Raw genomic sequence first — 11,926 nt, 5'->3', positions numbered from 1 at the left:
ATTCCAATAGTTCTTTGGGTTCTCCAAATGAAGATTCGGACATCGGTTTTCTTCTCAAGCAATAATGGGGTGCAATAATCAGTTGCAGTCCAAAGCCAAGTCACTAAGCATGAATATAAAAGATTTTGTGTTAAATATTTCAATGTAAATTTCATGAAATAGAATTCATTAGTTAATTACATATAAACTCTTACGCATGTAAGTCAGAATCTACTTGTAATAACTTGTAAATTTAAACAAACTAAATTATACTACAGTTATAGGGACATCAAACATATATTCCATAAGATATATAGGGTGTCTCAAAAGTCCCCTGACATAAAGTAACTCGATTATTATCAGAGTTACAACAAAATGTAATTGGGAAACCGTCTCCAAATATGATGTTTCCAATGTAAGTTGAAGGAATTTTCAAAATCGGATGAGCCGTTTGGCTGTACACTCTTTATGCGTCCAATGTTAAATGAAAATGCGACGTTGCCATTTAGCTGAACACACAACATAAGTGAATGAAGTTACTGATTTTTACGCTAACATGTCGATGGCTAGCCCCCATTTCAAACAGTAACTTCATTCACATATGTTGTGGGTCCAGGTAAATGGTAACATTGCATTTTCATTCCACATTGGGCGCATAAAGAGTACAGCCCAAACGGCTCCTCCGATTTAAAAACTGTTCACTTTAGATTGAAAACAACATATTTAGAAATGGTTTTTCCTCTTACGTTTTGTTGTAACTCTGTCAGAAGACTTTCGAAACACCCTGTATACATCATACGAAGTTCCTTTCTAAATTCTACACGGGTGTAGTTTAATTGAATGTGAGATGGGTGATACACATTAGGCCGTTTGGGAATACTCTCACAGACGGCCGCCATTTTGGATTAAATTTGTTTGTTATAAACTGGTGGGTAATGTGATATATATATGGCCACGGGCTAGAATTTTCTCAGTATGTCAAATATGCAATCAGATTCCATGGAGCTTAATTTGGTGAAAAGTTATTGCCAATTGAACGTTGTATTTACCTATTTCTTCTAGATGTAGAACCATACCGTTAGCACGTGAGGAATGCATCGAAATATTCAAACTGTGGAGCGGGAGGAGTGCCTGTACAGTGGTTACCGATTGCAAACAGAATCATCCACAATGTGACTGTGTTACATGTTGCACTGTCACAGTAATTAACTAAATTTGAGGAGACGGGCACATTCGTGGACATAGGTCGTAGCGGACGATCGTAGACAGCTACAGATGAAGCAACGCCTACGGCAGTGCTGACTTCTTTCTCGATGTGGCCCTAGAGGAGCACACGTCATTTATTAATGCAATGTGGGTTGAGTCATAGGGTCTGCGCGTGTATAAGTGCATCCGTGCAAGGTGCAAATGAAGCAACATCTCCACGAGAACGATGTTGATCGCCAAGTGCAGTGAGTAATTATGGTTAACATTTTTATGCAAATACTCTTTTCAGATGAAGCTGACCTCTACGTAAATGGGGAGGTTAATAGGCAGAACATGCACAATTGGTCACCTGACAACCCCGCGTGCAAGACCCCTCCAACATGACCAGCGCAAAGAAAATTAATTATGGTGTTGGCAGACAAATGAGGAATACGTCTAATCAGTCACTTTTTCATTCCATAAAATTAACTGCGGAATAATACCTCACGCTCGTACAGGGATAGATATTGCGAGCTGCGATGCCCGAGGATGGTACATTCTCGCAGTTTTTTCAACACCATGGTGCTTTCTTCATTATGGATTCGTATTGCGTCACTACTTGAACAATTCTCTAGAACATGGGTTGATCGACGAGAGGCAGTTGAATGGCTGCTCGATCACCGGACCTAACGCTGTTCAATTTCTAGCTAAGTGGAAAAGTTAAGGCTATGGTTTGTGCAGTAAATATTCATAATTTTTATCATCTAGAACAAAGTATCGCCATCGTCTGTGCACAAATTTGACCCTATATCCTACTTTGTGTCCACAGCAATTGGAAGAAGCTTCTGCAAATGTTTATTGCTCAGTAGGAACATGTGGAACATATACTATAACCAGGGGTAAAAGTGGACCTGAAAAGCTGGGGGGACGGTAGGTAGCGGCATCACTCCACGCCGTTCCTCCTGCCTATCTCTGCCCATTGTACCAATTAGGATCTGGGGGACGCCCTACATATTTTTCGAGGTGGGGAACTGCGTCCCTCGCGTTCCCCCTCGCTTTTACCCCTGACTATAACAGGGAAATGTGTTCGAAGTGGGAAAAATCAGAGGCGGTGTGTTTTATTACGATTTTGACTCGATATATCGCCTATCTAAATGTTCAAATGCAGTGAGGCGTGAAGCCTACAAGATTGCATTTCTATTTACATAATGTCTGAAAACCACTGGAAAGCTTCTTTTAGTTACGGAGAAAAAACGGAGAGGCTGATCCATCCATCGTTAACAACTTTCTGGAAAAAAAATAAATAAAAATAGCCCTTACCTTGTATCAGAGAATTATACACGAAAGTGCTCAAAAACCGACTTTTAATATTAACAATTTCCAGCGGGAAAACACCTGGACCACACACTCGAATGAGGGGTATTTGAAACTCCCGTAAGATCTGCCCCCACAGCAATCCCCTAAATCCGCCCATGCTCAAAACACGACGCTTATAAGAATTCAGACAAGACGACACATACATACATACGAAAGAAAAAATTCAATACGGCACATCAAAATATAAACTAGATGAACTTCTTTGAAAACACCTCATTTTACAAACAAAAGGTAGAAAAAGGTAAAAATGTCAGTATTGTCAACTTAGAATCTACATAAGAAATAAAATCTTTTTATGTGCAAAGCTATTCGTCAATACGTATAAAAAATGGATTTATTAATGGTATTTAGCATTTATTCTTCCGTGAAGGTATATCTTGATCACTAAAAAACCAGAAACGGTATGTCTCTATCACTGGAAAAAAAAACAGAAGGGTATGACATACCACTACATATAGTCTCACTTGGTTCACTGCCAATAACATTTCACCAGAATAAGTTACATGATATCTGATTGCATATTTGACATCCTCAGAACATTTTAGTGCATGGCCATGTATCACACTACCCACTTATCGTCCGTATTACAATTTCGAATCTAAGATGGCGACCGTCCACGTGATGTAATCCGAAAGTATCCCTCTGGGCCTAATGTGTATCTCTTATCTCGCAATCAATGAAACTACGTCCCTGTAGTTTTCAGAAAGGATGACAAGGGATTTCTGATGCATCCTGTATATAATAGTTGTATCAATAATGACGGGTATACCGGCTAGGCTAAAGGAGACGCTGATGATATAATGAATGAAATGGTGGAATGAAGAAAGTGGGAGGAAACGGGAGAACCCCGAGAAAACCCACTCACACGGTGTTTGTCCACCACAAAGTTTACTTGGCGCGAGCTGGGATCAAACCAAAGACCCCAAACACCAGAGGTGAACGCTCTACCACTGAGCCATCGAGGCCCGACAGGAATATTTGTTGAAGTCTACTGTCTTCTTCAGTACCAAGGTTACACAAAAATGAGCCTATGGTTGTGATGGAATTCGGACCAACATTATATGTATACTCTCTCAGCGAGAATCAAAGCTGGCACCAAGTTTACATATGCGCGCGCATTGTATTTTACTTATATAGCTCACAGAGCTATGGGCGAGCAAGCAAGGCACGTGGCCCGGGCGTGTGGTTGGAGGGGCTACTAAAAGAGAGGTTATATATTAGTACTTTTCCATTTTGGTGTTTAATACTTTTCATCAGAGTGCGAAATCATGAAATCAAAGTGGGGGAGACTGAAGGACTGAAGAGAGCGAGAGAGAGGGGAAAAAAGCTGCGCAGTCTTACACTTCAAAGAATTGTAGTGAAATGAGAAGGTCAGAATTCAAGATGACATTCGGATGCTTGGCACGAAGAAAAATATTGCAAGCAATTAAAAAAAAAAACTTAAATAATGATATATATTTTGTAGGCTTTGGATATGTATGTTTTAGTTGGCATCAACAATTATTGGTGTGTTTTGTCACAATTGACAGTTTAGCGAGAGACTAGGCTAACTGACAATTTTAACTTTCTGAAAGAAAAGGAAACAAATGAAAACGGCACGTTACAAAGGATACGACTGATATTCATAGTTTGGCTTAGTATACAACAGGGGTGGATCCAGGATGGACTACTGGGGGGCGGTGGGTTGTAATGCCACTACTTACAAGATAGAGCTACTTTTAAGAGATTCAACTCTGGGTAAGTTTTATTTTATATTAAAATACACAAAGTTTCCTCTTTTTGGGGGAGATAGACCCTCCCTGGATCCGCCCCTGTCTCAGGACAAGCCACACAGACAAGTGGTTGAGGCAAAGGTCAATTAATGACATTAGTATACTGTTCCGTCAAAATCTCAATCTTGACCTGGATGTAAGTTAGCCTGGTCTCTCACTGAACCCCTCAATTGAATGTTTAATATGTAAATTAGGCACTTCTACATCACAAACAGTAAATATAACGTACCTTATTCTACGTTTTTAAATGCATTTCTACAACTGATTGTAACTTTAAAGGTTCTCGTGAAGATTAGCTGGCGGAGGTTACCTAACATAGCCATGAGTTATCAAATTAACAGTTGTGCTTCGTGGGTGATGATAATGATCCTGAGGTTAGATGTTAAATTGGACTCGAGAGCGGAACAAGGGCTGATCTTATTCGTGTCTCAGAAGGGGCATGGAATGGAACGAATATGAAAATAAGGTTGCTGTAATAGTTTTTCATGGGGTTTGTAAGATTTTCGAAACACATGGCAATTTTTTTTATCAAGACTTGACATTTTTTTAAGAAAAAAATCAAGACTTGGCAATTTCAAGTTTCATCCCCCTCCCAATCTTGTAATGCTCGCTACGCCGCTGTAAGCAATACATATTTTCGACAATATTCGTTGTTCATCTGTTTCCGCTGGGTTCCAACGTGGTGAGCTGCATATGGGACTTTTAATAGTGTTATTATAATGAGAAAGAATTGCAAATTATGTTGATGTTCCTCAAAGAAGGAAATTGAAAGAGAAATTAAATTAAAAATAAATAAGGTAGAGAAAAGTAATTACTTGAAAATAAAAATAAAGTCTTTGAGTTTAATGTCCCACGATTATGCTGTTAGGCTAAGGGAGACGGTGATTAAAGCAAGTTAATGGTTATGGAATATTTGGTGGAATGAGAAAGTGGGAGGAAACCAAGTCCCCGAGAAAACCTACAAACACGTATATGAAAATGAAGTAAAACATACACTGGCCTATGCTTTCTTTGTCTAGCAGAGTCATAGTTTGGAATCGAAAATGTGTTTTGAATCCTTGGATTTAGAGATTGAGAGTGTAAGTAACGAAATCACTTAATACATCCATTAAGATTTCGGAAAGCGAAATCTAAATTTAGGTAAGCTAACTCCATGTACTAACTGCTTGCATCCGCTTCGTACATTGTTCGAAGGGTCACGAAACAAATCACCTCATTTAGTCTACACATACCTAGTACTAGCGTTAATTACCTGCTTCGTTGGGTGAAAATAAGAAAACCAGTAATATGTTACGTTAGTCAGTCACTTTTTTTGCTATTACGAAACGCTCTCTCATATCGGTTATTTTCGATCATTTGTAAGATCCGTCTCCCCGCTTTCCCTCCCCAAGTTGCTTGGCTGAATTTTGATTTAAATAGTATCGGAAGTGTCACTGTCCATTTCTGCGCCCCCAAAAACAATGGATTTAGATTAGGATTAGTTCACTTAACTTAGTAAGCCTACACAGCTTTTGCGCGGCTCGACTTGTTGGAAAGCAATCCAAAATCTAAACAAATATATCGATGTCATTGGGGTTTAGTAAAGTGTATCGTAAGTCAAGAAGATTGAGAATCACTGCCTCGATTATTCCCTTCAATTAATCATCAAACTCCTTTAACCTGAAGTACATAATCGTGGAATGTTTAATTAAAATTATAATTTTATGGCATCTAGAAAATGCACATAATATCGTACATTACGTTACATTACCATTCAATCGCAATAGGTTATTACAGACGTGTGGTTGGCTTGAAGCTTAGCGGCCTATTCAGCGCCAAGACTGTGTACTACCTACACCTACAGCATAATATGGAATCCTACTCGCATGATCTTCGATCAAGATTTGAATCAACGGGAGGATGAAGATTTTCCCTCTCGTCAAGTAATTTCCCCAACTCGCCAAAGAATTTCTCCCTTGCCGGGAAAATATTTTCCCTCATTTCATATTTTACATATTATATACTATATATTATATCTTGCATCACTGAGAAATAAAATGCTTGGATTGTATATCTGAAAAGTCGCCCCCTCCCCGCAGGCACGTAGCCACGATTTCGCAATACGGGAGGTCCGTGACGAAATACTGTGGTTATGACACCAGGGGTTCGATCAATCTAAACTATTTTACTGACAACATATCCATATTGATTTGTTAGGACAATAAAATGAGGATATGTTAGTAAGTATTTTAATTAAAGAATTATGAAGAAATCTTGCGTAAAAGAATAGAAAAAAGTATTGACAAAGACATAGTCTTCCGAGGTCATTCGAACTCGGTTCTTCTCGTCTTCTTTCTATTTCTCTTATCTTAGTTCAATGCCGTCAAGGATAGCAACGAGATCTCTTTCGGGAGTAAAGACATCCTATAAAATGGATTAGTGTTGCCGCGAAATTCAAAATGGTTCATATTATTGGTAATTCTGGGCATTGCTTAAGTTCTGACAGGCTATCTGAAAGAACCGGTTTATCGATCGTCATTTGTAGTCCATAGGGTTACTGGCGCAAATCCCGGGGGGATGAGGACATGTCCCCTCCACTCTTAGAACTGGGGGGGACTTTCCCCTCAATAATCCGATTTGAAATGCGTTTTTGGGAGAGAAATGTGATGATTTGTGTCCGATTGCCACAAAGGAAAGTAAGATGAAATTGATGTCCCCACCCCAGAATAAGCCTTAAATCTGCCCGCCTCACAATTTTGAAGACAACTCTGCTCCCCCGATCCTCCGCAGCATTGTTTTTCAACTTCAAAAATATTTTGAACATCCTTAAAAAAAATTATGAGAACTGTCTTACCCGTCCCTCCCAATGTTGAAGACAGATTTGCGCCGCTGCATACGGTTAACATGGAGCTAGATGGAATTCGGAATGTTCCGTTACAATAATATCCAATTTCAACTTGATCCGCTCCCCCCCTCCCGTTTCCCCCACACAAAGCTCCTCGTAAGAAAGAGTAACCAAAACGCTTATTGTAGCTTTATATTTTTGAGGCTGATTCATCTGTTTCTTTCTGTTTCATCTTTCCTTAATATTTTTCATTTCTGGATCCGAAGGGGGGGTCTGGACCCACCCCTTGGCTACGTGCCTGCTTCCCGTAAAAAGCTTCATTCGAACCCTGAATCAAACAACTCCATCTGTAAAGCAGTGCTGAGTTGATTTTAATATCCTTTTATGCAACGAGGCTGTATGAGACGTGAACTTACTGATTAACATGGACTCCGAACCACTCCCGCCGGGAATCGAATGCGGGTCTCCCACACCAAAGGCGCGTACGCTAACCGCTTAGCCATGAAGGAGCTCATATCTAAAGCAGTGTAAGCAACAACAACAACAACAAAAAGAAACACACACACATACTAGAAGTTTGCGCAATTGGGGATCAAAACATTCTCAATGAAGTATGAGAAATAGTAAACGTCAATCAAAGTGGGCTTCTGCTTATTCTTTACTTCGTTAATACTTAATTCCTTCTAGAAATAGTGAAACAATACTATGAAGACACAGTACTTAAACATAATCGAAAGAATAAGACAAGGAAACAGAGTAATTTCCGACTAATTAAACTAGTCATATATACTATACCAAACTGTTACATTATATTTCTTACCATATTACGAAAGCGATATAACTTTTTTACCAGCCATAGAAGCTGGACGCAATCCAATACTGCAATTTAGACGCTGTAACGAAAGCTGCAAGTCAAACGCCTGACACTCCTAACTCTTCAAACTGTGTAATAGCTGTTTCAAGCGGCCTACAACTTATGACCTTGAAACTATGTGCTAGTAACCAAATTAATGCCAAGGTACGATACAAACACCCCAACTTGCCACAATGACGTCAACACAAGGAAAAAAAGAAAAACATCTAATTTTTGGTTCGAAAATTATGAAACAATAATAATAATAATGTAATTCTCAGAAACTCAAACATTAGTTAACTAGAGAACATAACGAGCAAAACAAAACAAAACAAAAAGAACCTTAATCGTGAGCTCTCCCTGACTGCTGTTTTTTAAATTTCAGTGAGGCTGTAAAATATGTTTTGTTTTATTGTTAAAAAACAAAAAGAAAAAGAAAATAAAGAAAGAAAGGAAATAAATTTTGTTGCAAATATCCTAGTAAAAATAGGTTTCCTAGACACAAGTGGCTCCGCGTAGCATAGTTGCTATCGCTCTCGCCTTCGGTACGAGCGGACCCAGGTTCGATTCCGGTAGGGGCACTCGGTCGAAAAAGTATCAAAAGCTTTTAAGTCCAGACATCCTGAATGAGGCTTTCTTGGGTTTTCCTCATTTCACACCAGGCAAATGCCGGGTGGTACCCAACATATAGGTCCCAGGCCGTTTGCTTCCTTCCCTTTCCCCGGATAGTGTGCTCACCGAGGGACGTCATAACTCACATGTGACGGGCTAACAAGGTCATTGATGCCGAAAGCCCAGAAATCTAAAGCCTAAATCTTCACTACACAAAAAAATGTTCGCGCTGAAAACGGTTTCTTAGCAACTATGTTAAGCAGTCCTGTAGTAAATCTCCATCAAGTAATAAACCGTCACATATAAAAAGGAAAGAATAAACACATAACATTCATTTTGCGTACCTTGAAATGTAAAAAGTTACAAAACATTAATATTCAAAGATTTCTCAAAATTCAGATTAACCCATTTCTTTCTCCTCAACCATTAACGAGTTACAATAGTAAGAATTGTAGTCATAAATATCATTACTTGTTTAGTACTATATTAAAGCAAGTTATACTAAAGGAATATATAATTAATGGAATATTTAACTAAAGTGATAATTTACTATTGCACTTACCCAGTCTTTTGTTTCCTTCCGCTCTTCTTTTCCGTTTGTAAACAACCTCGTTTATAAACGAGCTCGCAAGCATACGACAGTTGTTTCATGACGTCATCTATGGTGCAAGAAAGAGGTGTCTATAGGCGGTCAGGACCTCACACACAGATGGACGTATATAACATATAGCTGAAGTATTTAACATACGTATACGTATATAAAATACGGAAGATTGTTAGATGTCAGACATCCTGCAGCGACATGATATAACATCCAAGCGCGTTAAAGGCAGTAGCTGTGTAGCATATGGATAAAGTACGCTCCGTACAGATTTCCTTAGTAAACATAACGAATCCTTGTATTTGTACAATATACCGCTGTCAGGATAATGGATTTTTCTCAGTGTATCTCTTAGACAGCCCCCACTTTGTTTTCGTTCTGGCGGCGCTCTTAATTATGTACAAACGAAAATTTAGCCTTCACATTTCTGTAGAAACGATGTGGAAACGATTGCGACAATTTGTGATTGAATTGGACATGGTGGGGGGCTACCATTCAGACAGCCCCCACTTTGTGTTTGTCCTGCGGCACCGCTAATAGTGTACAAACGAAAACTTGGCCTGAACACTTCTGTACAAATGATGTAAAAACGAATGCGACAATTTGTGACTGAATTGGACATGGTGGCGGGCTACCACTTAGACAGCCCCCACATTGTTTTCGTTCTAATGGCGCCATTAATTGTGTACAAACGAAAATCTCGCCTGCACATTTCTGTACAAACGATGTAGGAACGATTGCGTCAATTTGTGATTGAATTGGACATGGTGGAGGGGCTACCGTTTAGACAGCCCCCCAGTTTGTTTTCGTTCTGGCGGCGCCGTTAATTGTGTACAAATGAGAATCTCCCCTGCACATTTCTGTACAAACGATGTACAAACGATTGCGACAATTTGTGATTCAATTCTACATAGTGGGGGACTACCACTTAGACAGCACCCACTTGTTTTCGTTCTGGCGGCGCCCCTAATTGTGTACAAACGAAAATTTGGCTTGCGCATTTCTGTTCAAGCGATGTAGATACGATTGCGACAATTTTTGATTGAATTGGACATGCTGGGGGGCTACCATTTAGACAGAGCCCACTTTGTTTTCGTTCTGGCGGCGCCCGTAATTGTGTACAAAGGAAAATTTCGAATTCCCATTTCTGTACAAACGATGTAGAAACGATTGCGACAATTTGTGATTGAATTGGACATGGTGGGGAGGCTACCATTTAGACAGCCTCCCCAGTTTTTTTCGTTCTGGCGGCGCCTCTAATTGTGTACAAACGAAAATTTCGCCTGCACATTTCTGTACAAACGAAGCACAAACGATTGCGACAATTTGTGATTGAATTGGACATGGTGGGGGGCTACCATTTTGACAGCCCCAAACGTTGTTTTCGTTCTGTGGGCGCCCCTAATTGTGTACAAACGATAGTTTCGCCTTCACATTTCTGTTCAAGCCATGTACAAACGATTGTGACAATTTGTGATTGAATTGGACATGGTGGGGGCTACCACGTAGACAGCCCCCACTTTGTTTTCGTTCTGGCGGCGCCTCTAATTTTGTAAAACGAAAATTTCGCCTGCACCTATCTGTACAAACGATGTACAAAACGATTGTGACAATTTGTGATTGAATTGGACATGTTGGTGGGGGGCTACCATTTAGACAGCCCACCTTTTATTTTCGTCCTGGTGGCACCCCTAATTGCGTAAAATCGAAAATTTCGACTGCACATTTCTGTATAAACGATGTACAAATTATTGCGACAATTTGTGCTTGAATAGAACATGTTAGTGGGGGGCTACCATTTAGACAGCCCCCACTTTGTTTTCGTTCTGACGTCGCCTCTAATTGTGTACAAACGAAAATTTCTGCTGCACATTGAGACCATTTCCAATTGAGTCTGATAAGGGGGGGGGGCTGTCTAAATGGACGTCTCCTTTTCACCTCTACTGTAATTAAATTCTTCCTCGAGAAAATCTGTAATCAACACTGTCAGTAGCTACGTCGTCGACTAATATACCTTAACAAGTACAGCTTTATTTTCGAATGTTTTTCAACAGTTAACCAATTTAAAACTATCGCAAACTAGAATATGTAGTCAACTTCTTAAATACTTCGCTCGCAGGAACCCGTTCAGCGCGTGCAACAAGCAAAAACAACATGCTCGGCGTCTCACAAATGAAAAAGGGGAAAAAAAGAAAAGAAAAAGCAGCACGGCAGTGCCTTATCGCAGTCAGAGCTAACAACATAGTTTCGGTCGTCACTAACGCCAATAGACCTACTAGCGGTGTACAAGAGTTATACAGTTACAATATACGTTGTGCCACAGTAGCGCTACAGGCGGAATGTGCACGAACTACAAATGAATATGTTCCCTTACAAGCATCAGTCACTGTTGCACCTTCTTTACATTCTACACATCCTTTTTTCTCCCACTTTTTGACCTTGACAAGCAGAAGTACCAGGCTTTCCGAGTTCACAACCATAAATTGTTTGTGTATAGAGTACGTTTTCAGTTCTTCGAATGATTGTGCGCGCGAAGAACAAGGGTGATGATCGGGCTACCGAATACGGCACTCAGAAACACCCGGTTGCAACTTTAAAAGTAAACGCAAGAAGTTGCAACTTCTTCCCGCGCAGAGTCATTCGAAGAACTGAAAACGTAGTCTGTACACCAATAGATTATGGTTGTGAACTCGGAAAGCCTGGTACTTCTGCTTGTCAAGGTC

This window comes from Thermobia domestica, chromosome 6, assembly GCF_964235325.1.
Source record: "Thermobia domestica chromosome 6, izTheDome1.hap1.1, whole genome shotgun sequence".
NCBI lineage: Eukaryota > Metazoa > Arthropoda > Insecta > Zygentoma > Lepismatidae > Thermobia > Thermobia domestica.
The sequence above is the reverse complement of the archived record's forward strand: the minus strand, read 5'-3'. Positions refer to the sequence as shown.